Below are 23,152 nucleotides of genomic sequence, written 5' to 3' on the forward strand. Positions count from 1 at the left end.
AGACTTGCACGGGGCGGATTTTCACTCTGTCTGGGTGGCAAACCTCTGCAGATTCGCAGAGGAGCAATCAGGACTGAATTCCCCCCTGTGAGCGGTAGAGTTCAGCTAATACATAAGCTGACATGTATCAATGTGTTTCAAAAATGGCAGTTTGATCTCTCAAAATCTTCTCCCTCCTCTTTATCGTAGAATGCGGGGTCAACCTGTATTATTAGTGTGGGGGATAGGGGGGAGATGCGGACTGGGGTCTTTTGTTAAAATAACTGCTAGATGTAGATATTAATATTTGTAAGTATCCTGTTAATATAGGGGGCCAAATGTACAGGATCTCAAAGTTATTCTTCCTGCCAACAAAGCCGAAAGTTGATGAGTTTATTAACAGGCTTAGGCAAGGATCTGTTTAAAGCTACAGATTTAGAATGATTGATAAGAGCTGTAAATGCTTATCCCTCAATAATATACTTATTACTGAGTATTAGTTGGTCGGGGATGCCATGCTGTGTTATTGAGAACAGAATATTATCTGTCAAGAATGAAATGTTTTTAAAACCCTCAATACCATTGGAAACATCAAGAATGTCTGAATTCTGCTGCGCTACATGGTTCTATGCACGTCGGCAAAGTAAAGAGATAATAGAGATCCTGTCTTTGTCTAGTCCAGTGGTTCTCAAACTCGGTCCTCAGGACCCCACACGGTTCACTTTTTCCATGTCACCCGACAGCTGCACTGTGTATCACCAACTGTCACATTTTAAAAATCTACAGGTGACCTGCAAAACATGGACCATGTGGGATCCTGAGGACCGAGTTTGAGAACCTGTGGTCTAGTCCTATTATGAACTTCACAGGATTTGGACTGGAGTAAAGTCCAGTATTGGAATTTGTTGCAGCTGGAGACGTATCCGGTTGAAAGATCTACAGTAAAAAGATAGGCAGTCTATAGGTTGACCCCAAACGGTCGACATGCAAAAGGCCAACAGGTAAATGGTAGACAGTGCTTAAGGTAGATGTGTTCAAAAGGTCGACATAACATTTTGAGTGAAGGGAGCCTGCGAGGGTACACGTTTCCACTAATTTGTCGAGAAATGGTGAAACATATAAAATGACACAAAAAATAAAATTGTCGACCATTTTTTTTTGTGTTGACCATATTCATGTCGACCTTTTGCCCCTGTCAACCTTTTGTACCTGTCGACCTATTCTACTACCTGTCCAAGAGTCGACAGTTTGACCCGGTCGATTGTTTGACCATGTCGACATTTTGCAAGTCGGCCATTTGGGGTTGACCTTTTGACTGTCTATCTTCTTACTGTAGATCGGTTGACCTACACCCTGCTGGAGAGTCGTTAGAAGTATCAGTGGAATCTGATTTTTATGACCAAAGTGACTTATATTAAGAATTGTGCAAATTGTACTGGGGCTCTCAGAAGACAGAATCCTCATTGGTCGGAGTAGATTGGAGGTTCTAAATCTTGATTGGTTTTTGGTGACTGAGGGGGGACACGAACTAAGCAGTGATAAAAGTGGAGAAGTGAGCCAGTGGAGAAGTTGCCCATGGCAACCAATCAGCTGCGAGTCTGTATGTGTTTATAGTATGCAAATTCTAAATGTTACGTCAATGCTGATTGGTTGTCATGGGCAACTTCTCCATTTGCTCATTTCTCCACCTTTATCACTGCTTAGTACATGCCCCCCTGATATTGTTATCATTTTACCGTTTACATTTGTGAGAGAGACTGTACAGTATTTGCTTCCAGGTCCAATTTTATTCAGTCATACTATTTGTTTTTGCTGATTCTCATCGCTTTTTTTTTTTAAGTCTAAGGGGGAGTGGAGAAGTGAGCCAGTGGAGAAGTTGCCCATAGCAACCAATCGGCTGCTCTGTATAATTTTAAATTATGCAAATTATTAGTGTTACTTAAGTGATGATTGGTTGTTTTCCACTGTTTTCACTGCTTAGTACATTTCCCTCTTAGGCTGATATCCAATTATCCCCGTTAACGTTTCTGACAGAAAAAAACGCAATAGTATGACCGCTGGTCATTATCGGGCTATCCAATTATAGCCCGTCTTTTTCTGGAGAAAAATGTCTAGCTGTCGTGTGATAACACATGGGATCCGGCATAAGCTTCCGATCCCATGTGTTCTTGTGGCTCTGGCGGCCGCTTATCACAAAATATGCTTCGGGTGCCTCAGGCACCGGAACATAATCCCCAATAAGTGGGGTGTATCAGGGCTAATTGGATAGCCCCGTCCGAATCCATTAGTTTTCTAACGCGCTTATCACAGAGATCAACGCAATTATTCATCAAACATCTTCCAAGACCCGTCTCTCAGGATGTACTGTTCAACGCTTCCATGGTGCAGTCTACGGGCCTGATTAAGAGATGGATGAGGTAGCACAGTAGCTACATCTGAAAGTATGCTACAGCTGCAGGAGATGTCATGTGTAAATGGACGCCATCCTGTATGCTTGTGTGGAGACACAGTATTGGATCACTTGCATGACATCAGCCACCTAAATAACCCACAGGTTATTCGGGATGGCTGGGCTGGTCAGACTTTAGGAGCCAGTTAATTTGTGTCTGAAGACATGGTACGCCCCTGATTTCTGTTACCTTACCCAGCTCCGCCCCCACCCCACTCCATCATGGTGTACAGACTAGAGCAATGCCCTTGAGCTGCCACTGTAGAAAGTTGCTATTATCAGAAGGGGTCATTCCGAGTTGTTCGTAGCTGTGCTAAATTTAGCACAGCTGCGATCATCTTCCCACACATGCGGGGGGACGCCCAGCACAGGGCTAGCCCGCCCCGCATGTCAGGCCGACTCCCCCCGCACAAGTACAAAAGCATCGCACAGCGGCGATGCTTTTGTACTTGAAGAGTATCTCCCGGCCAGCGCAGCTCCTGCAGCTGGCCGGGAGTTACTCGTCGCTGCGTGTGACGTCACGCAGCTGCTGCGGCCCGCCTCCCGAAAAACGGCAGCTAAATGCCGCCGTGCCGCCCAGCGAACGCCTCTGCCTGTCAATCAGGCAGAGGCGATCGCTAGGAAACGATGGCCTTCAGCCGTATGGCATGACCCGGCGCACTGCGGCACCACCGCAGCATGCGATCGAGTCGGAATGAGCCCCATTGGGGGTCATTCCGAGTTGATCTCACGTAGCAACTTTTTACTGCTCGTGCAATCAACTAGACGCCGCCTATGCGGGAGTGTATCTTAGCATAGCAGAGCTGCGATCGCTTGTGCACCCCTGCTATGCTAAAAAAGTTTTATGCAGAACGAGAAAAGCCCTGCAGTTACTTACCCTGTGCGATAGATCCAGCGATGAAGATCCCGGAATTGACGTCAGACAACCGCCCTTCAAACGCCTGGAAACGCCTGCGTTCGGATCTCCACGCCCGGAAAACGGTGAGCTTCCCCCCCGAATCGCCTCCCCGCTGTCAATCTTCTTGCAATCCAGTGCCGGCGCCGGTGAGATCACTTTTTTTCTCTCTTCTGGTCGTTGCCCAGCGACGGCCGTCGCTGGGCAACGCCGCGCGTGCATATTGCGGGCGCCGTGCATGCGCAGTTCCGGCCTGTTCGCACCGCAGCGAAGTACCGCTGTGTGCGAACGGGTCGGAATGACCCCCATTGTTCTGTTGATCACCTTTGACTCTTTACCTCCTCTGTGTAGAGCTGTCAGGATGGCGTGTTACTGCGTTCTGTGTATCTGGATGAGGATATTCTGGCTCTCTTACCACTTGCCTTCCGCTTGTTTCTAAAATCCCTTCTAAGCACAGCGTTAGCCTAGAGGATTAGCTGCACAATTGGATCTATAGGGGGTTTTACTGTAAATCCCCGGAAAGTAGTAACCATTAGGCCAATTTATATCAGCCTCTGTTTGCCCTAATTTATTCTCGTACTCACTGTGAAAGATACAAATAATTCTCTGCAGTCAGTGATACGTATTTCCTATAAAAATAGAAGAAACTTAGAGTATTGTAAACTAAAGTGTCATTCCCCCCCCCCCCCCCAACACCATTAGCAATCAGGGACCAGAGACGATAGACAAACGCAGGGGGTTTCCAGTTGCCCAGAAACCCCCACTCCAGCCCAGCCTGCAAATCATGATTACAATAACAGGAGTATATAATATAATTTTACTAGAGCAACCATTACAACATCCATTATAAGAGATGGAATGGAGCTACTGCACATAGCCGGTGGCAGCAGCTTTTCCTGCCAAGTCTGCTGTGCATGAGGCTTTGAGTGTTCACTCAGTATCCCGGACCAGAGAGCAGCTGCCATCAAGAAACAGGTGTCTTTAAATGAGGTGGGAGAATGTCTTCTTAAAAAGCTTAGTTCTATCTTCTTGCACATTCAGACTTATACTCAGCCCCATCGCCTTTATCCACAAAGTACAATAGCTAACACCATGTGAAGATGACATGGCCGTTTCTAGGACCGGGCAAGCCGTGCGATCACACGGGGCTCCGTGGCCTCTGACAGCTGCTGTATTACACGCGGACTAGCGGTTTGCATGTAATACAGCTAAAAATGTCCCTGCCAAAATGGCCACCGCCTGGGAAGAGACATGCTAGAGGTCCTACTGGGCCTCTAGTAACAGGGAACAGACATAGGCACGCACATCGCTGCTGGGATCGCGCTGAGAGATGTCGGGGACCAGGGAAGGGGGGGCGGGTCAGAGATGCGGGCACTAACCCCTGACAATGAGCAGGCTGTAGACACTTTAAAAGTAAGTAGCCTGTGCTTCGCTGCGGTGTGTGCGCCATATTATTTGCAAGGGGCATACTGTGTATAGTATGGTGTCAGGGGCATATTGTTTAAGGGGCATTACTGTGTGGGACATATTATGATATCAGGGGCATAACTGTGGTGCATAGTGTGTAAGTGGCATTACTGTGTGGGGCTTATTATAGTGGTGTCTGGCATAAATGTAGGGCATATTGTGTAAGTGGCTTTACTGTGTGGGGCTTATTATAGTGGTGTCTGGCATAAATGTAGGGCATATTGTGTAAGGGGCATTACTGTGTGGGCCATAATATAGTGTCAGAGGCACAACTGGGGTGTAAGGTAGTTTTTGTCCTGCAAGAACACGCCCCTTTCATAGAGGCCATGCCCCATATACTGTATCTTTCTTTTCTTTTTTTTACATTTATTTCCAGGGGGGGGGAGAACTTTTTTCATGTTTGCACTGGTAGCCAGACTGGCTAGAAACGGCCATGGAAGATGGCATTAGCCAGTGGGAAAGTGATTATAGGATGTATAGTTGGCACCATAAGGGTGAGTGCAGCCAATTAGACTGCAGCCTTGGGGGAGAGAAGGAGCCCCCAAAATAACTCCTGAGGGAATACGCAAATACAAAATTCTCCTAGGCGTGGTCTAGACTATTGCCTGAGGAAGTGGCCTGTGATATGTGAAACGCGTCGCCTTTGGACTGATATGTGAAACGCGTCGCCTTTGGACACCACATACTGACATTATTATTGATTTCAAAATTTCTTATTTTAATTTTATGTTTTAAGTCTATGGGGTAAATGTAACAGCCTGCGAGGTGCTGGCGCCGGTGAGATCCCAGCCCCCTTGCTGGCTATTATATTAACTCCTGTATGTTATTTTATCATTTAATCGATATTATTATTATTATTATTATTATTATTATACAGTGAAGTTGTTAGTGTATGCTATTTTGTTCTTTTGATTTGGAATTTTTGCACTAATAACATTTATAGGAGCTCTTCCCTCCATGGGATACATACGATATCCCGGCGGATGGGATGCCGGCGGTCATATGACCGACATGGGCACCCTGAAGCAGAGAGTACAGAAGTAAGAATGTTTACCCTGCCCCCTAACCCTCCCTTCCTGCAGCCTAACCCTAACTTCCCCTCCCCTCCACAGCCTACCCCTAACTCTCCCCAGTGGTGCCTAAACCTATCTTCCCCCTTCCCTCAGCTTAAACCTAACCATCCCTTCCCCGCAGCCTAACCCTAACCCTCCCTGGGGGCGCCTAAACCTAACCCCCCTCTCTGCAACCTAACCCTCCCTTCCCCACAGACTAATCCTAACCCTCCCCTCACAGCCTAAACCTAACCCTCCACCCGGCAGCCTAACCCTTCCATCCTCGCAGCCTTACCCTCCCCCTCCCCCAACAGCCTAAACCTAACCCCCCCTCTCTGCAGCCCAACCCTCCCTTCCCCACAGACTAACCCTAACCCTCCCCCCAGAACCTAAACCTAACCCTCCACCCGGCAGCCTAACCCTTCCATCCTCGCAGCCTAACCCCACCCCTCCCCCAACAGCCTAAACCTAACCCCCCCTCTCTGCAGCCCAACCCTCCCTTCCCCACAGACTAACCCTAACCCTCCCCCCAGAGCCTAAACCTAACCCTCCCTTCCTGCAGCCTAACCCTAACTTCCCCTCCCCTCCACAGCCTACCCCTAACTCTCCCCGGTGGTGCCTAAACCTATCTTCCCCCTTCCCTCAGCTTAAACCTAACCACCCCTTCCCCGCAGCCTAACCCTAACCCTCCCTGGGGGCGCCTAAACCTAACCCCCCTCTCTGCAACCTAACCCTCCCTTCCCCACAGACTAATCCTAACCCTCCCCTCACAGCCTAAACCTAACCCTCCACCCGGCAGCCTAACCCTTCCATCCTCGCAGCCTTACCCTCCCCCTCCCCCAACAGCCTAAACCTAACCCCCCCTCTCTGCAGCCCAACCCTCCCTTCCCCACAGACTAACCCTAACCCTCCCCCCAGAACCTAAACCTAACCCTCCACCCGGCAGCCTAACCCTTCCATCCTCGCAGCCTAACCCTAGCCCTCCCCCAACAGCCTAAACCTAACCCCCCCTCTCTGCAGCCCAACCCTCCCTTCCCCACAGACTAACCCTAACCCTCCCCCCAGAGCCTAAACCTAACCCTCCACCCTGCAGCCTAACCCTTCCATCTCTGCAGCCTAACCCTAACCCTACCCCCACAGCCTAAACCTAACCCCCCCCCTCTGCAGCCTAACCCTCCCTTCCCCACAGACTAACCCTAACCCTCCCCCCACAACCTTTACCTAACCCCCCCTCTGCAGCCTAACCCTCCCTTCCCCACAGACTAACCCTAACCCTCCCCCCACAGCCTAAACCTAACCCTCCTCTCTGCAGCCCAACCCTCCCTTCCCCACAGACTAACCCTAACCCTCCCCCCCCCCCACAGCCTAAACCTACACCCTCCTCTCTGCAGCCCAACCCTCCCTTCCCCACAGACTAACCAACCTTAACCTTCCCCCCACAACCTGAACCTACACCCTTCTCTCTGCAGCCCAACCCTCCCTTCCCCACAGACTAACCCTAACCTTCCCCCCACAACCTGAACCTACACCCCTTCCCCTCTACGCCGAGCGCCGGTATCTTGAACAGATCCCCACTCCAGGACCCACCAGAGAATATACTGTATTTTGTGATCTGTTCATTTTAAACACAGTAGTTGTTACTGATATTATCTGTACACTAATTGGAGTGTTCCCGTTCCAGGAAAAGACTATTGAAATTATTTAACATTTTATAAATAGCATTATGACCCTTAACTGCAATATTGAACATTTATTTCTCCTGTAGCTTTTGATATTATGAAAAGAGTGGAGGAAAGGACCTGTGGAGAAGTTGCCTATGGCAACCAATCAGCTTTGAAGGAAGCCTTTATCAAGTGCATTCTATAAAATGTAAGGGAGATGCTGATCGGTTGCCATCGGCAACTTCCCACTAGTCTGTTTCGCCACTCATTTCACTGCTTCATGAATAGACCCCATACTGTATGTGAGTAAAATGATGTTGCAGAGTTGGTTCAAGATTTGCGATTTATTAGGGTTTAAGACAGTGCTGGAGAAAATGTGCTATTGACATTAGCTAACGTTAGTCGAGCTCTAAAACATTAAGCTTTTCAGAGCTTGGGAAATACTGTAGGGTCTGCAGCATTATTTAGCCTGATGCACGAGATGAAGTATCTCTGATATCTCTAATATTTCCTGCATTAAGCGCCATTTTTACCATTTCTGCATGATTTTAAGGTAAGCCTTAGTAAATAGGCCCCTTATTGTGCTATAATGAATTTGGAAGAATGCATAAAAAGGTTCTTTGTCTACTTTAAAATCTATTTATAGTTCCAATTACTACCTGTTACCTGCATGGAGTGAGCTGTACCAATATTCATGCCGTAAACCACTTTGCTAGGAAGCAGTGAGTATAGGACATAAGGTTCCTCATTGTTTCCTAATTAAAAGACTCGTTTTCACTCATTAGCGATGTATGCGTAATATTATCACTTAGTAACAAACAAAAGTACATCAATACACAAAGGGGGTCATTCCGAGTTGATCGCTCGTAGCAGTTTTTAGCAGCCGTGCAAACGCATTGTCGACGCCCACCGGGGAGTGTATTTTCTCTTTGCAGAAGTGCGAACGCCTGTGCAGCAGAGCGCCTGCAAAATCTTTTTGTGCAAAGCAAGACCAGCCCTGTACTTACTCTTCGTGTGCGTTGATTCTAACAACGGAGGGCCGCCTTTTGACGTCACACACCCGCCCAGTGAACGCCCAGCCACGCCTGCATTTTTTCTGCCATGCCTGCGTTTTTCTAAGCACTCCCTGAAAAGGGTCAGTTGACACCCAGAAACGCCCTCTTTCTGTCAATCTCCTTGCGACCGGCTGTGCGATTGGAATCGTCGCTAGAATCAGTGCAAAACCACAATGGACTTTGTACCCGTACGACGCGCATGCGCATTGCGGAGCATACGCATGCGCAGATTAGCCGTTTTTTCACTGATCTCTGCGCAGCGAACAACGGCAGCTAGCGATCAACTCAGAATGACCCCCAATGACAAGTTACACGAGCAAACCAACAAAACAAAATAGCGACAGCAGCTGATAATGTATAACAGTAAAAGGTAACTCACCATTGGAAAACTACGCTCTAAGGATCTAAACTTAGAAATAAAAGGAGTCAAAGGCCCTGATTCAGATGTAGTTATACACTATCGATGCCATAGGGCTGCTGCAAGTTTCGATGGTGGGACCGATGGTGGCATCTCAGAATGCACCAATGGGTGTCTCAGTGTACAGACACTGAAAGTGGGCGTCTCAGTCTTGGATGCCCACAAGCGAAGGACATTGTATCGGCATTTGCAGTAAATTGGCAGACGGGTGACCACCCAAACACACCCCTGCGGACGCTTCTGCCTCCACATCTGAATCACGGCCAAAACTCTATTTCCTATAGTCGTAAAAAGTTAATTTGCTATGAAGCTGCCGATTGGGAACCCAGAAAAGAAAGAGAGGGAAAATTAGGGAGTGTGAGAAGGAACGTAAACGGGAAGAAAGAGAGAAAGGGAGAAAGTAAACTGCACCCCCCCCAGCTGAATAATTCAGACCAGCAGCTGTCCACTAGGCCCCTGACTCGGGCTGCAAGCTATTTCTGGCCATTTATTCAATTATTTAACTCAGGAGGAGTTGGAAACGGCATCTAGAGAGATGTTAAAGATTCTAACCTCCTACAAATCCATTTCCTTCCTGTAGCTTCAAATCTCAGACATAATGCGCACTATTAGCGGCTGACCATGAAACACACAAGGCTCTCTGATGTCCCCCTCCCCCACCCCTCCTCCGCATCTATAGCAACATCTCACTCCCTGCCGGTGATACAGACACCAAAAACCACATTTTCCATGAATATATATCAAATAATCTATGAAACATATCCTTCAATTGGAAGAGTAGTGATGTCACCACTTACATGTGGATAGTGGTGATGTCATCATTTTGAATGTGTCCAGTTATGAACACCTGAAAGAAAAACTCATCCGGATAGGAGATCAACCCATACAAGCAAATTGCTTTGTTTCAACATGGCATCTTGTGCATTACAAGCATCAATAAAAACCTGTGGTAAACACAAAGATTTTCTAAATCCATTTGGTGCCTCGCCGGTGTAATGTTGTGTTGTGCACCTCTGATATACTCTACATAGAAATTAGCAAAGCATCTCCGGGAATGCTGGCCCCGCCCCTGGAGTGATGAAATCGGAGGGCGGCATGTGAGGCCACATCCCCTTCCCAAAAGGCCACACCCCTGTAGGGTGCAGTTAGGTTTTTTCACCCCTCCGGGTGTTAATAACCCCAGTGATGCCCGTGGTATTAATAATTTTATTTTATTTTTATAAATGTATAGCCTATGGCCCTCATTCCGAGTTGATCACTCGCTAGCTGCTTTTATGAGCATTGCACACGCTAAGCCGCCGCCTACTGGGAGTGAATCTTAGCTTTGCAGAATTGCGAACGAAAGATTAGCAGAATTGCGAATAGAAATTTCTTTGCAGTTTCTGAGTAGCTCGAGACTTACTCTGCCACTGCGATCAGTTCAGTCCTTTTCGTTCCTGGTTTGACGTCACAAACACACCCAGCGTTCGCCCAGCCACTCCCCCGTTTCTCCAGCCACTCCCGCGTTTTTCCCTGAAACGCCTGCGTTTTTCCCGCACACTCCCATAAAACGGCCAGTTTCCGCCCAGAAACACCCACTTCCTGTCAATCACACTACGATCAGCAGAACGATGAAAAAACTTTGTTAGGCCGTGAGTAAAATAGCAAACTTTTGTGCAAATTTACTTGGCGCAGCCGCACTGCGAACATTGCGCATGCGCAGTTAGCGACTAATCGCTCCGTAGCGGGGAAAAAAAAAAGAGCGAACAACTCGGAATGAGGGCTTATGAGTATAGTTGGAATGATGCCTGCCAATTTAGGGCCTAAGTCTGACCTGTTTGCACCTCTGCGAATTTGCAGAGGTCTGCAATCGGATAGTCACCGCCAAGACAGAGTGAATAACCGTCCCGTGCAAGTCTGCGTACGCTGTGTGAAAAGCTTTGCAAGCGTCGGTTAGCTGCATATCCGTTTGCAACTCACTCGCCATCTAATGATTTTTCCAGTGTGTGCAGTGTGTGCGCAGCCCAGGACTTACTCCTAAAGTGCGATACAAACAGGCTGATCGGGGCCGGAGCTGACGTCACACACCCTCCCTGAAAACGCTTGGGAACGCCAGCGTTTTTCCTGACACTCCCAGAAAAAGGACAATTACCACCCACAGACGTCCGCTTCCTGTCAATCAGCCTGCGTTCGCCTAGCTATAAAAAAAAGCAGATTTTTTTTGCAGTTCAGCCTCGCGCCTGTGCATTATGATCCATGCACATGCACAGTCGTTCGATAATCGGCCGCTGTGCAAATTTGCACAACAGCGATCAAGTCTGAATTAGGCCCTTAGGGGCTAATTCAGGTTGGTTCGCAGTGTGCAGGCAACTCTCCATTTCCAGGGAGGAGACAGTGCTAACGGGGGCGTATCGGTGCCATGGTCGTGGTGGCTGCATGATATCACAGGTAAGATGGTGCTGACAAGCAGAAATTGCGAAGCGATCGCACTTTCTGCTTGTTGAAGGGGGGGGGGGGGTTGGGGGAGGCGCCGGTCAGTATGATGGGTGGCCATGCCCAGCGATGGGCGGCCCCCAGCATGCGACCAAGACTAGCAGAATTTGCTATCCTTACAGAATTAGCCCCTTAGTCAGCTGTGTCGTGTGATTTGAGTAGGACTATCAATTTTTTATTTATTTTATATTTTTATTGAAGCAATGTATAAATCATTGGACAATAGGGGTCATTTCCGAGATGAACGTAGCTGTGCTAAATTTAGCACAGCTACGATCATTCACACTGACATGCGGGGGGGGGGGGGGGGCAGCACAGGGCTAGTCCGCCCCACATGTCAGTGCAGCCCCCCCCCCCCGCAGAAGTGCAAAGGCATCGCACAGCAGCGATGCCTTTGCACTTCAAGAGTAGCTCCCGACCAGCGCAGCTTTAGCGTGCTGGCCGGGAGCTACTTATCGCTCTCCGGCCCGCAGCGGCTGCATGTGACATCACACAGCCGCTGCGGCCCGCCTCTCGTTCGTTCCAGCCACGCCGCCGTTCTGCCCTACCCAGCGACCACCTCTGCCTGTCAACAGGCAGAGGCGATCGTAGCGGCCTGACGGCCTTCGGCTGGCTGGCAAGCGCCGGCGCACTGCGGCGCCGGTGCATGCGCAGTTCTGACCCGATCGAACCGCTGCGATAAACTGCAGCGTGCGATCGGGTCAGCATGACCCCCTATGATCATAGTATAAAGTAATAAGACTATCAAAATTTAAATGTCACAGTCCACTGATGAATGGTAGGAAATTTCAGATGACAGAATACTGTAGATGACAGATACCTTTTTAAATAGACACATCTCCTCTGACATCTCTCCTTATAGACCTGCTTCCTGTGCTTTTTGGTATATGAATTGAATAGATCTTTGTACTATATTTAGTATTTCATATATTCGGGAGATACTTAGAGATGTGTGCGTGGAATCTCGTGTCTTGGTTCTAATTTCATCATCGTCTTTTGGTTTTGTTCTTGCAAAACCACCCTCAAGTCTTTTGGTTCTGCATTTCAGATTAAAATCCGAATCTTGTGTTTTGGATTATTTGAAAATGGATGAAAACAGCTACAATCATGTAACTTTTGTAACCCAAAACCCGAAATTCGAATTCAAACCTGAATTCCGAACCTTGGTAAGATCCAAATCAGGTACTTGGTTTGGATCGGATCCCCAAAATTCAGGTGGGGTTGAACCAAATCGCACATCTCTAGAGGAGATGCAGTTAATATACCGGCTGTCGGGATCCCAGCGTTCAGGATACCGATGGCGGAATCCTGACAGCCGATGAAATGCCGGCAGACACAATCTCGACCGCAGCCCCGTATTCCCACTCGGGTGGTGGGAATATGACCTGTGTTATATTCCTGGGTCGAAGCATGGCAAGCACAGCGAGCCCGCGAGGGGACCCGCTGCCTCGCAGGGGGGATTCCGCCTGATCGGAAGCCGCTGTCGGTACATACTGTATGTATTCCCTCTAGAGCACAGAGTCTCAAACTCGGTCCTCAGGACCCCACATGGTTCATGTTTTCCAGGTCACCTGTAGATTTTTTAAATGTGACAGTTGGTGATACACAGTGCAGCTGCCGGGTGACATGGAAAACATGAACCGTGTGGGGTCCTGTGGACCGAATTTGAGAACCACTGCTCTAGAGATACTCCACTTGGCATCACGGTTTAGCTTGATAAATGAAAGTATTAAACCACAATTATTGTTAAAAGTTCTTGGATTTGGGAATGGGAATAGAGTATTCTTCTTTAAAATAAGCGAAGGGTCATGTGGAGGAATGATAGACAATTGATCCAACAACACTAAAGTGGCAGACTTCCAACAATGGGCGGCTTGAATTGTGAGCCCCAGAAACAAGGATTTATTAACAGTTGGAGTTAGATTAAAATATTTTATTTAAGAACCTAAATGTCCCATAACTTTGCATGTAAGAGTAAGAGCGTGTGTGTGGGGGTGGGTGGGGGGATGGGGAGTAACTATTTAACAGATGTAGGGGGTCATTCAGACCTGATCGCTTGCTAGGTTTTTTTGCTGCGCTGCGATCAGGTCAGAACTGCGAATGCGTATGCACCGCAATGCACAGGCGTGTCGCACAGGTACAAAGCGGATCATTGCTGTACGATGGGTTTTACGAACAATCCATTTGCACGTGCAAACGCAAGGAGATTGACAGGAAGAAGGCGTTTGTGGGTGTCAACTGACCGTTTTCTGGGAGTGGTTGGAAAAACGCAGGCATGTCCAAGTGTTTGCAGGGCGGGTGTCTGACGTCAATTCCGGGACCGGACAGGCTGAAGTGATCGCAGCGGCTGAGTAAGTTCTGGGCAACTCAGAGCCTGCACAAAACTTTTTTGTACCGCTCGGCTGCACATGCGATCGCACACTTGCAAAGCAAAAAAACACTCTCCTTTGGGCGGCGACTATCTGCTCGCAGCGCTGCAAAAAATCCCTAGCGAGCAATCAGGTCTGAATTAGGCCCATAGTTTGTCAAGTATCAGCTACACACAGTGAACAAGCCACCTTCAGGTGAAACGGCCGTCTGTGTTTAGTGGTGCTGAACAGTGCACGGTTCAGCCCACTCACCTCCTGGTATTGTATATCTGACGAAATTTTGGATATCAAATTATTTATTATTTGTTAAATCTGCTATTTATTACTCAACTACAGTGTTAAATGTCCAACGTTTTCAGTTAAATATTGTTTACTCTCACTCGCATATTTCAATTTGTGTTATGTAATTTTTTCTGATCACGTATGTCTATGTGATATCTCTAATAGCTGATTTCGGTTCTCCATTGTTGTACCCTAGGGGCATCGCTAATAGCAAAAAAATCTTTGCCCACTACTGCTATAATTAAGAATATGCAATATCTGAATTTGGATGCTGTATTATCATAAGAAACTTTAAGATACCTGTGTAATTTCACACCAATATTCAATAGGCCTAGGTAACCCGCCTCTCTCATCCACTGTCCGCTATATCCTTTATATGACAGTGGACAGCAGAAGACGGGCCCTGAACCTATACGTTTCCTATATCTTGTTCCTTCAGTACTCTCTCATCCTGACGCCAGTCACATAACTTCTCTGCAATGCGAAAGTAACAAAGAGACTGTGCACAATAATGGACAGCAGAAGTACTCTCTCTGGTATGTGCCAATAACCATACACCCTCTCATTCACAATCTATGTGATATTACTGCCATATCTCACTGGTTACGCCCAATCTCGACTGATCTTGGAAGCTAAGCAGTGAATAGCCTGATTAGTATCTAGATGGGAGACTGCTAGGGAATATTAGGTGCAGTAATAAATACCTCTGTCTCCATGTGAAAAGCAAAAGTGTTGGAGCAACCTTTGACCCTTACCAATTTCACATCTATATTCCCTTTTTTTCAATCAATTTACTTTGTCTGATCATTGACTCACTTCGAGTTTCTCTTTCACTGTACATGTTGACTAGAAACTTAGTAATAGCAGATTAACCCTTACCAGGATATACTATCACAATAGGCATTGGTTGATGGACTAAAATCATAGTCAAAATTTATTATATCAAATGCCTATGTACCACCAATTTTTTCAGTTATGCTTAAATTGAATTTTTGATATTTTCATCTCGGGTGTCACTGTCACCTTAAATACTTATATTAATTGTAGAATTGTTACTCCTATTTATCGCCTTTTTTACTGACTATTGAGAATCAGTTCTCAGATTAAAAAATACAAGTGGGGAGAGGTTATAATTCTTTATGACCTTCTCGTAAAGTATTATATGTGTGTTTATCTGTGTACCATAATTTTATCATACTCTAATTAAAAGTTAAGCTTTAGTTTTCAAGCGTGCCCCAAAACAGAGTCTCTCTTTTCTTTTGAAACTTTGACAAGTATCAGCTACGTCAGATCACTGTGATCAGGTGATGTGGTAGAACTTAAAAATGGAGACTTGAAAGTGAAATGGATGTAGTGAGTAATAGCTGAGATGCTGAATAAAGATATAACTATTACCAACTTTGAACATTTTGAAAAGGATACATATTTGTTCAGCTCTTCTGGTTTTTAGGAATACAGGTACTCTAATGGCTGAGAGATGCTATATTCAAAAGATATGGCTTAGTTCGGATTCAGTACGATTTACCGGTGGATGGGATGCCGGCTGTCAATATGCCGACAGTGGCATCCCACCTGCCAGAATGCCGGCAGCAGGGCGAAGCAAAGGGTCCCCTTGCTGGCTAGGTGTCTCGTTGCGCCTGCCCCAGGATCTATTTCCACTCTAAGGGTGTCATGGTCACCCCCGAGTGGGAATAGTCCTGTTGCGCTGGGATTCTTGCTGGCGGCATTGCCGGCTGTTGAGATTCCGGCGTCGGTATTCTGACCGCCGGAATCCCAACAGGCGGCAAATTAAATGCATCCCCTTAGTACGTGGTAGATGTGAGATCCAAGTGAGCTAAAGAACCTCCGACGTCACAACCAAGTGACCCGCGATGGCGGGGGGCGGGAGCAATGTCGGTGGGCTACCTGTTTCACTATCCATGTCAACATCTATTCCCTTCAGCTTCGCTCGCCACTAAGCCTGAAGCATGGGGAGTGAAACGAGCCCGCATTGGTACATTTTACTGCCGTGTTCCCATCTTGCTCCTCCCAATGCTGTCGCACATTGGGGGTCATTCCGAGTTGATCGTAGCTGTGCTAAATTTAGCACAGCTACGATCATTCACACTGACATGCGGGGGGGATGCCTTTGCACTTCAAGAGTAGCTCCCGGCCAGTGCAGCTTTAGCGTGCTGGCCGGAAGTTACTCATCGCTCCCCGTCCCTCAGCGGCTGCGTGTGATGTCATGCAGCCGCTGCGGCCCGCCCCCCGTTCGGTCCGGCCACGCCTGCGTTAGCCGGACCGCTCCCACGAAACGGCGGCCAAACGCCCCGCCGTTCCGCCCCCTCCCATCCAGAGATCACCTCTGCCTGTCAATCAGGCAGAGGCGATCGCAGCCCTGCTACGGCCTTCGGCCGTCTGGCATGCGCAGTAGGGACCCGTCCGCTCGGCTGCAACAAAAAGCAGCAAGCGAACAGGTCAGAATGATCCCCATCATGCGGTCGTCAGGGGTCCTTTAGCCTGGTAGAATTTATCCTTAACCCTTAGTACATACCCAAGCAAGTATTCTATCAGCGTTCATTATATTTGCCCAGTAGTTCCTTTCTGATTCTGTACAGTTTTTTTGAATTCGGTTCTAAGTATACTTTACTAAAATCTTACTAGCAAGCTCTCGTTATTAGCCGTTAATACAATTATCTGAATATACTGTATACACCATTGCTGAGTTGTCCTACTTTTCAGAGCGGCTCTTGTTTGCCAAGCAAAAAAAAACCAAAAAAAAACTTGAAAACCATTAGCAATAATCAGTCCAGATCCCCATTAATTATTAAATAGTGGCTGCAGAGAACATATGGTAGAAAGTAGAGATTTTACAGGACAGCTGGTTCATCCAGTAGACGTCTCTCAGATTTCCGAACAATCGTGGTATTAACATGTTTTGTTTTTTCTTTGTCTCTTGATCCTGGATCACTAATGACTATCCCGTTATGTTTCCTTACTATTCCCTGACCCTCTACACTTACACCGTTTTCATGTGGTTTTCCCTCAAATGATCACTGCTTGCAGTTCCCTTTAATTAGTTTAATACAGAGGATAGCGTTGGCATTTTTTACACCTTTGTTTTGACTGTTCGTTTTGTAGTTTTTCATATCAGTCATCATAAAACTGTTACAACATGAATTTATTGGGTAATACAGACTTTGGGCATACATTCAGTGTCGGACTGGGGAGTGAAGGGCCCACCGGGGGAATGCAGTGATAGGGGCCCATACTTAAGGGTGTGGCCAGCCTACAAAAGGGGTGTGGCCAGCCTCCACAGAGGCTTGAAATACACAATAGTCTATTGCAGTGTAATGCAACATATCTACCATGTATAACACAAGTGCACAGTCTGGAACCTGATCCCTAGAGGAAGGAGTGGGCACTCAGGCAGTGGGGCCTACCGTGGTTTCCCTGGTACCCCTGTGGGCCAGTCTGACCCTGCATACATTGCTGAAAAGAAGAGTGCATAGGAAGAAATGTGTATTGAAGTGTAGTATACATCTCCAGCTGCGGCTGAGCACGCACAAGAACTAGTACTAGTCACATTGGCGTTTCTGTAATGGGTGCAATGGTGCACATGGGTCCCTGGATTCAGGGGGATGCCCACACCGCACACATTGCACCCATGTTTTTTTGACTTACCATTCCGGAGTCCCGCGTCGGAGCTTTCAGCGGCGGCACAATGGCCCCCACGCATGCACAGTAGGAATTTAGTCTCCAGAACCTGGCGTGTGCCATGTTTCTGGAGACCTGCGCATACGCAGTAGGAATTTTGTCTCCGGAACATGGCGGGTGCCATGTTTCCAGAGACCTGCTCATTCGCAGTAGAATGCCATAGTCTACAGCGCCATGAAGAGGAGGAATCCCACCAGGAGTCTGCACACGGGCCCCTTGTCTGTAAAAAGGCCCCTGACTAGCCATCATCCTCTGTGCGGGCTTGCATCTGACCTATACTAGCTGCAAAAGATATGCCTTCAAACAGGTGTAGCTCCGCTTAGGTCCAGCTAATTTTTGTGCAATCTTTGGGTACGTGCAACCTCCACCTCTTTGGTCCTAGGTGTAGATGCAGTCAGAATGCTTTCTATTGAGCATTTGGATGATAGATTGACGATGTATTGGTCGAGAGTTAATACGTCAACTCCATATGGTTGACAAGCAATCTGTCGATGGGTACAAAGGTCAACAGATGAAAGGTTGACGGTGCTTAAGGTCGAAAGGTTGAAAAGGTCAACAGGTCGCGAGCCCATGCAGGCACACATTTGTACTGATGATGGTCACATAACATGGAATATGCAATATTTGGCCTTAAAAAAGTTGTGTCGACCATTTTTGTGTTGACTGTTGCCACGTAAACATTTTCACCCTGTCAACCTTAACCACTGCCAACATTTCATCTGTTGACCTTTTGTACCCGTCGACCTGATGCATGTTGACTATGTGTTGTCGACCTATTGACTGTCTACCTAGACACTGTAGATCTATTATACCGCACCCGTCGGCATCAGCCCATTTATAATTAAACTTAAACAGAAGGGGATTTCATTTTTCTCATGTTAAAAATATTAAAAGAATTGTATTCAGACCTGCACAGCATAGATGTCATTGCTGGTCCTGTACTGATGCTCATGGAACATGTTCCACCCAACCACTATTCTAGTTGATTCGGACCTGCAGACCGGCCATTATCTTCAATATATATTTCTTGGTGCACTGCAGATTTTAGCATTTTCAGTGGTCAGTGATGCAACACCTACAGTTGCAATTATGTTTCATACTGACTCTAAATAAGTGGCCCATGGTTGTGCTAGAGCAAAGATTGTGAGGTTGTGACCCCGTGAATGTTATACATTCTTAAAGGTAAATCAATTTTGTTTTCAAGTGCAATGGCACCCTAGAACTTACATTTCTGGAATGATGCACACTAATACTTGGGGTTCTGGAATGATGCACACTGACACCTGGGGTTCTGGAATGATGCACACTGACACCAGGGGTTCTGGAACGATGAACACTGACACCTGGGGTTCTGCAATGATGCACTCTGACACTTGGGGTTCTGGAATGATGCACACTGACACTTGGGGTTCTGGAATGATGCACACTGACACCTGGGGTTCTGGAATGATGCACACTGACAACTGGGGTTCTGGAACGATGCACACTGACACCTGGGGTTCTGAAACGATGCACACTGACACCTGGGGTTCTGCAATGATGCACTCTGACACTTGGGGTTCTGGAATGATGCACACTGACACCTGGGGTTCTGGAATGATGCACACTGACACCTGGAGTTCTGGAATGATGCACACTGACACCTGGGGTTCTGGAATGATGCACAGTGACACCTGGGGTTCTGGAATGATGCACTCTGACACTTGGGGGTAAATTTACTAAGATGGGAGTTCTATTTTAGATTAGATGTTGCCTATAGCAACCAATCAGATTCCAGGTATTATCTTCTAGAAGGTGCTAGATAAATGAGAAACAGAATCTGATTGGTTGCTATGGGCAACATCCCATCTTAAATAGAACTCCCATTTTAGTAAATTTACCCCTTGGAGTTCTGGAATGATGCACTCTGACATTTGGGGTTCTGGAATGATGCACTCTGACATTTGGGGTTCTGGAATGATGCACTCTGACATTTGAGGTTCTGGAATAATGCACACTGACACCTGGGGTTCTGGAATGATGCACACTGACACTTGGGGTTCTGGAATGATGCACACTGACACCTGGGGTTCTGGAATGATGCACACTGACACCTGGGGTTCTGGAATGATGCACACTGACACCAGGGGTTCTGGAACGATGCACACTGACACTTGGAGTTCTGGAATGATGTACACTGACACCTGGAGTTCTGGAATGATGCACACTGACACCTGGGATTCTGGAATGATGCACACTGACACCTGGGATTCTGGAATGATGCACACTAACACTTGGAGCTCCAAAGATTTTTACTGACACTTTGGATTCTAGAATGATGCTCAGTGACATTTGAGAACGTAGAACAATGTCATACCAGTACTTGCGGTTATATAGTGATTCACACTGACACTTCTTGGGGTTATAGAACATGTACACTGATACTTGGAGTCCTAGAATAATGGTATAGTGGGACTTAGCATCGCAGAACAATGGTACACACTGACACTTGGACTACCAGCTGAACGCCACTGTCCTATATGGTGTTAATCTATTGAGTAATGTGTGGCCAAATTCTGTACTGCGGCCAGGTGACTTCATGACATGGGTCCCTTACATTCCTAATACTATCACATTCTATAAATTTATTCAGGACTTACCTCTAAATAGGGCCTTATCAATGTGTGATCTGAAATGCAGGAACCCAGCTAATTAAACACCTGAGGGTAAATGGGAGGGGTGCCAGTACCAGAGGAAGGAAGCCTTGCCTTCCAGTGTACAATATATACACAAATATAGAGGAAAAAGGGGGGGACCTGGACTGCACATCCTATTACTAAAGATATCAAGAGGTGCTATCATGCTGAGGCTTCTAATACTATCAGTGTTCTTAGTGCTAAGACTTCAATTATACTCCATGTTAATTGTGAGGGTTTATTTAAATGATTTTTACTATCAGTGTTCTTAGTGCTAAGAGTGTGCATCGGCATCTCTCTTCCCCCAGCATAGTATTAGAAGCCTCAGCATGATAGCACCTCTTGATATCTTTAGTAATAGGATGTGCAGTCCAGGTCCCCCCCCCCCCCTTTTTCCAAATTCTGTACAGATCTGGTTAGCCAGCAACATGTGTGGATAGCATTATATTATTCTCTCTGAAGACTCACGTATCTGTCCCCTCCTCCAGCATCTTGTCTCTCAAAGCATGTGTTAAGGTGACAATATAACGTGCCACCACTTAACAGAGTCATCTCAGTACTTAGTGTTTGTGTTACTTGCTGATTTTTTGTGTAGGGGGAGGCTGGTTTCTGGAGATAGATCAATACTGCTGTCTGTGAGCAGACACAAGATATTTTGCTTTAAAGAAATTCACTGCAAGAAGCCAAAATGACCTCAGCATTGATAACATACTAGAAACAACTAGCCTATCTCAAATATGCCCCTAATATGAGATGTGTACAACGCAACATATGGGTAAATATCTGCAAAGTGGGTGCAGTTGCTGCAGAGGCGATGTTCAGGCTTGGATTGTTTCATCAATGTACCATGGTTCTCGTTGTCAGATTGTTCCATGAATGTACTATTGTTCTCCTTGTCAGACTGTTACATGAATGTACCATGGTTCTCGTTGTCAGATTGTTCCATGAATGTACCATGTTTCTCGTTGTCAGATTGTTCCATGAATTTACCATGGTTCTCGTTGTTAGATTGTTCCATGAATGTACCATGGTTCTCATTGGCAGATTGTTCCATGAATGTACCATGGTTCTCGTTGTCAGATTGTTCCATGAATGTACCATGGTTCTCGTTGTCAGATTGTTCCATGAATGTACCATGGTTCTCATTGTTAGATTGTTCCATGAATGTACTATGGTTCTCATTGGCAGATTGTTACATGAATGTACCATGGTTCTCGTTGTCAGATTGTTCCATGAATGTACCGTGGTTCTGGTTGGCAGATTGGTCCATCAATGTACCATGCTTCTCATTGGCAGATTGTTACTTGAATGTACCATGGTTCTCGTTGTCAGATTGTTCCATGAATGTACCATGGTTCTCGTTGTCAGATTGTTCCATGAATGTACCATGGTTCTCGTTGTCAGATTGTTCCATGAATGTACCGTGGTTCTGGTTGGCAGATTGGTCCATCAATGTACCATGGTTCTCATTGGCAGATTGTTACATGAATGTACCATGGTTCTCGTTGTCAGATTGTTCCATGAATGTACCATGTTTCTCATTGGCAGATTGTTCCATGAATGTACCATGGTTCTCATTGTCAGATTGTTCCATGAATGTACCATGGTTCTCGTTGTCAGATTGTTCCATGAATGTACCATGGTTCTTGTTGTCAGATTGTTCCATGAATGTACCATGGTTCTCGTTGTCAGATTGTTACATGAATGAACCATGGTTTTCATTGGCAGATTGTTCCATGAATGTACCCTGGTTCTCATTGTCAGATTGTTCCATGAATGTACCATGGTTCTCATTGGCAGATTGTTCCATGAATGTACCCTGGTTCTCATTGTCAGATTGTTCCATGAATGTACCATGGTTCTCATTGGCAGATTGTTCCATGAATGTACCGTGGTTCTGGTTGGCAGATTGGTTCATCAATGTACCGTGGTTCTGGTTGGCAGATTGGTCCATCAATGTACCGTGGTTCTGGTTGACAGATTCTTCCCAAAATGTTCCTTGGGTCTCGTTGGTAGATTGATCCCACAATGTGTCATGGTTCTCGTTGCTATTGGCCTCTACAGTATGTCAGAAATAGCAAAATTACCTTGAACAGGGGTGTTATTTATTATCAGAAGGACTGCTTGATCATCCAGCTGCTCCACTGCTGTCATCTATCTATCTATCTATCTATCTATCTATCTATCTATCTATCTATCTATCTATCTATCTATCTATCTATCTATCTATCATAGATAGAGGTAGATATATAGATTGATAGATAGATAGATAGATAGATAGATAGATAGATAGATAGATAGATAGATACTGTACATACTGTAGATAGATATTGATACTGATAGTTTTATAAATAGATAGATATTGATTGATTGATTGATTGATTGATTGATTGATTGATTGATACAGATATATATAGATAGACAGACAGACAGACAGACAGACAGACTGGTAGATACTGATAGATGATATACTATATGGCAGATAGTCAGATCTCTCTAGCTCCCAAGGAGGAATAGGTAGAATATAGGTGGGACGTATGTATTTATCAAGGATATTTATGTCTTTATAATACCTGAGATCCAGATCTGCTTGGTGATTTTATCAATGAAAACCCCTGTCAGCCTGCTGTGCAGCAGTCACGGGCTGACTCCAGTTTTATAGCTAGGAAAGTGCATTAGTGA

At 46.3% G+C, this 23,152-nt stretch overlaps 1 protein-coding gene and 1 pseudogene across 2 annotated transcripts in view; both read left to right on the plus strand.

Moving 5' to 3' along the window:
* Positions 1-23,152, plus strand: part of L1CAM (L1 cell adhesion molecule) — a 290,338-nt gene that overhangs the window by 151,663 nt on the left and 115,523 nt on the right. The window lies entirely within an intron of this gene.
* Positions 14,681-14,799, plus strand: LOC134952013 (5S ribosomal RNA; annotated as a pseudogene).

Source organism: Pseudophryne corroboree, chromosome 8 (genome assembly GCF_028390025.1).
Source record: "Pseudophryne corroboree isolate aPseCor3 chromosome 8, aPseCor3.hap2, whole genome shotgun sequence".
In the NCBI taxonomy this organism is placed as follows: domain Eukaryota; kingdom Metazoa; phylum Chordata; class Amphibia; order Anura; family Myobatrachidae; genus Pseudophryne; species Pseudophryne corroboree.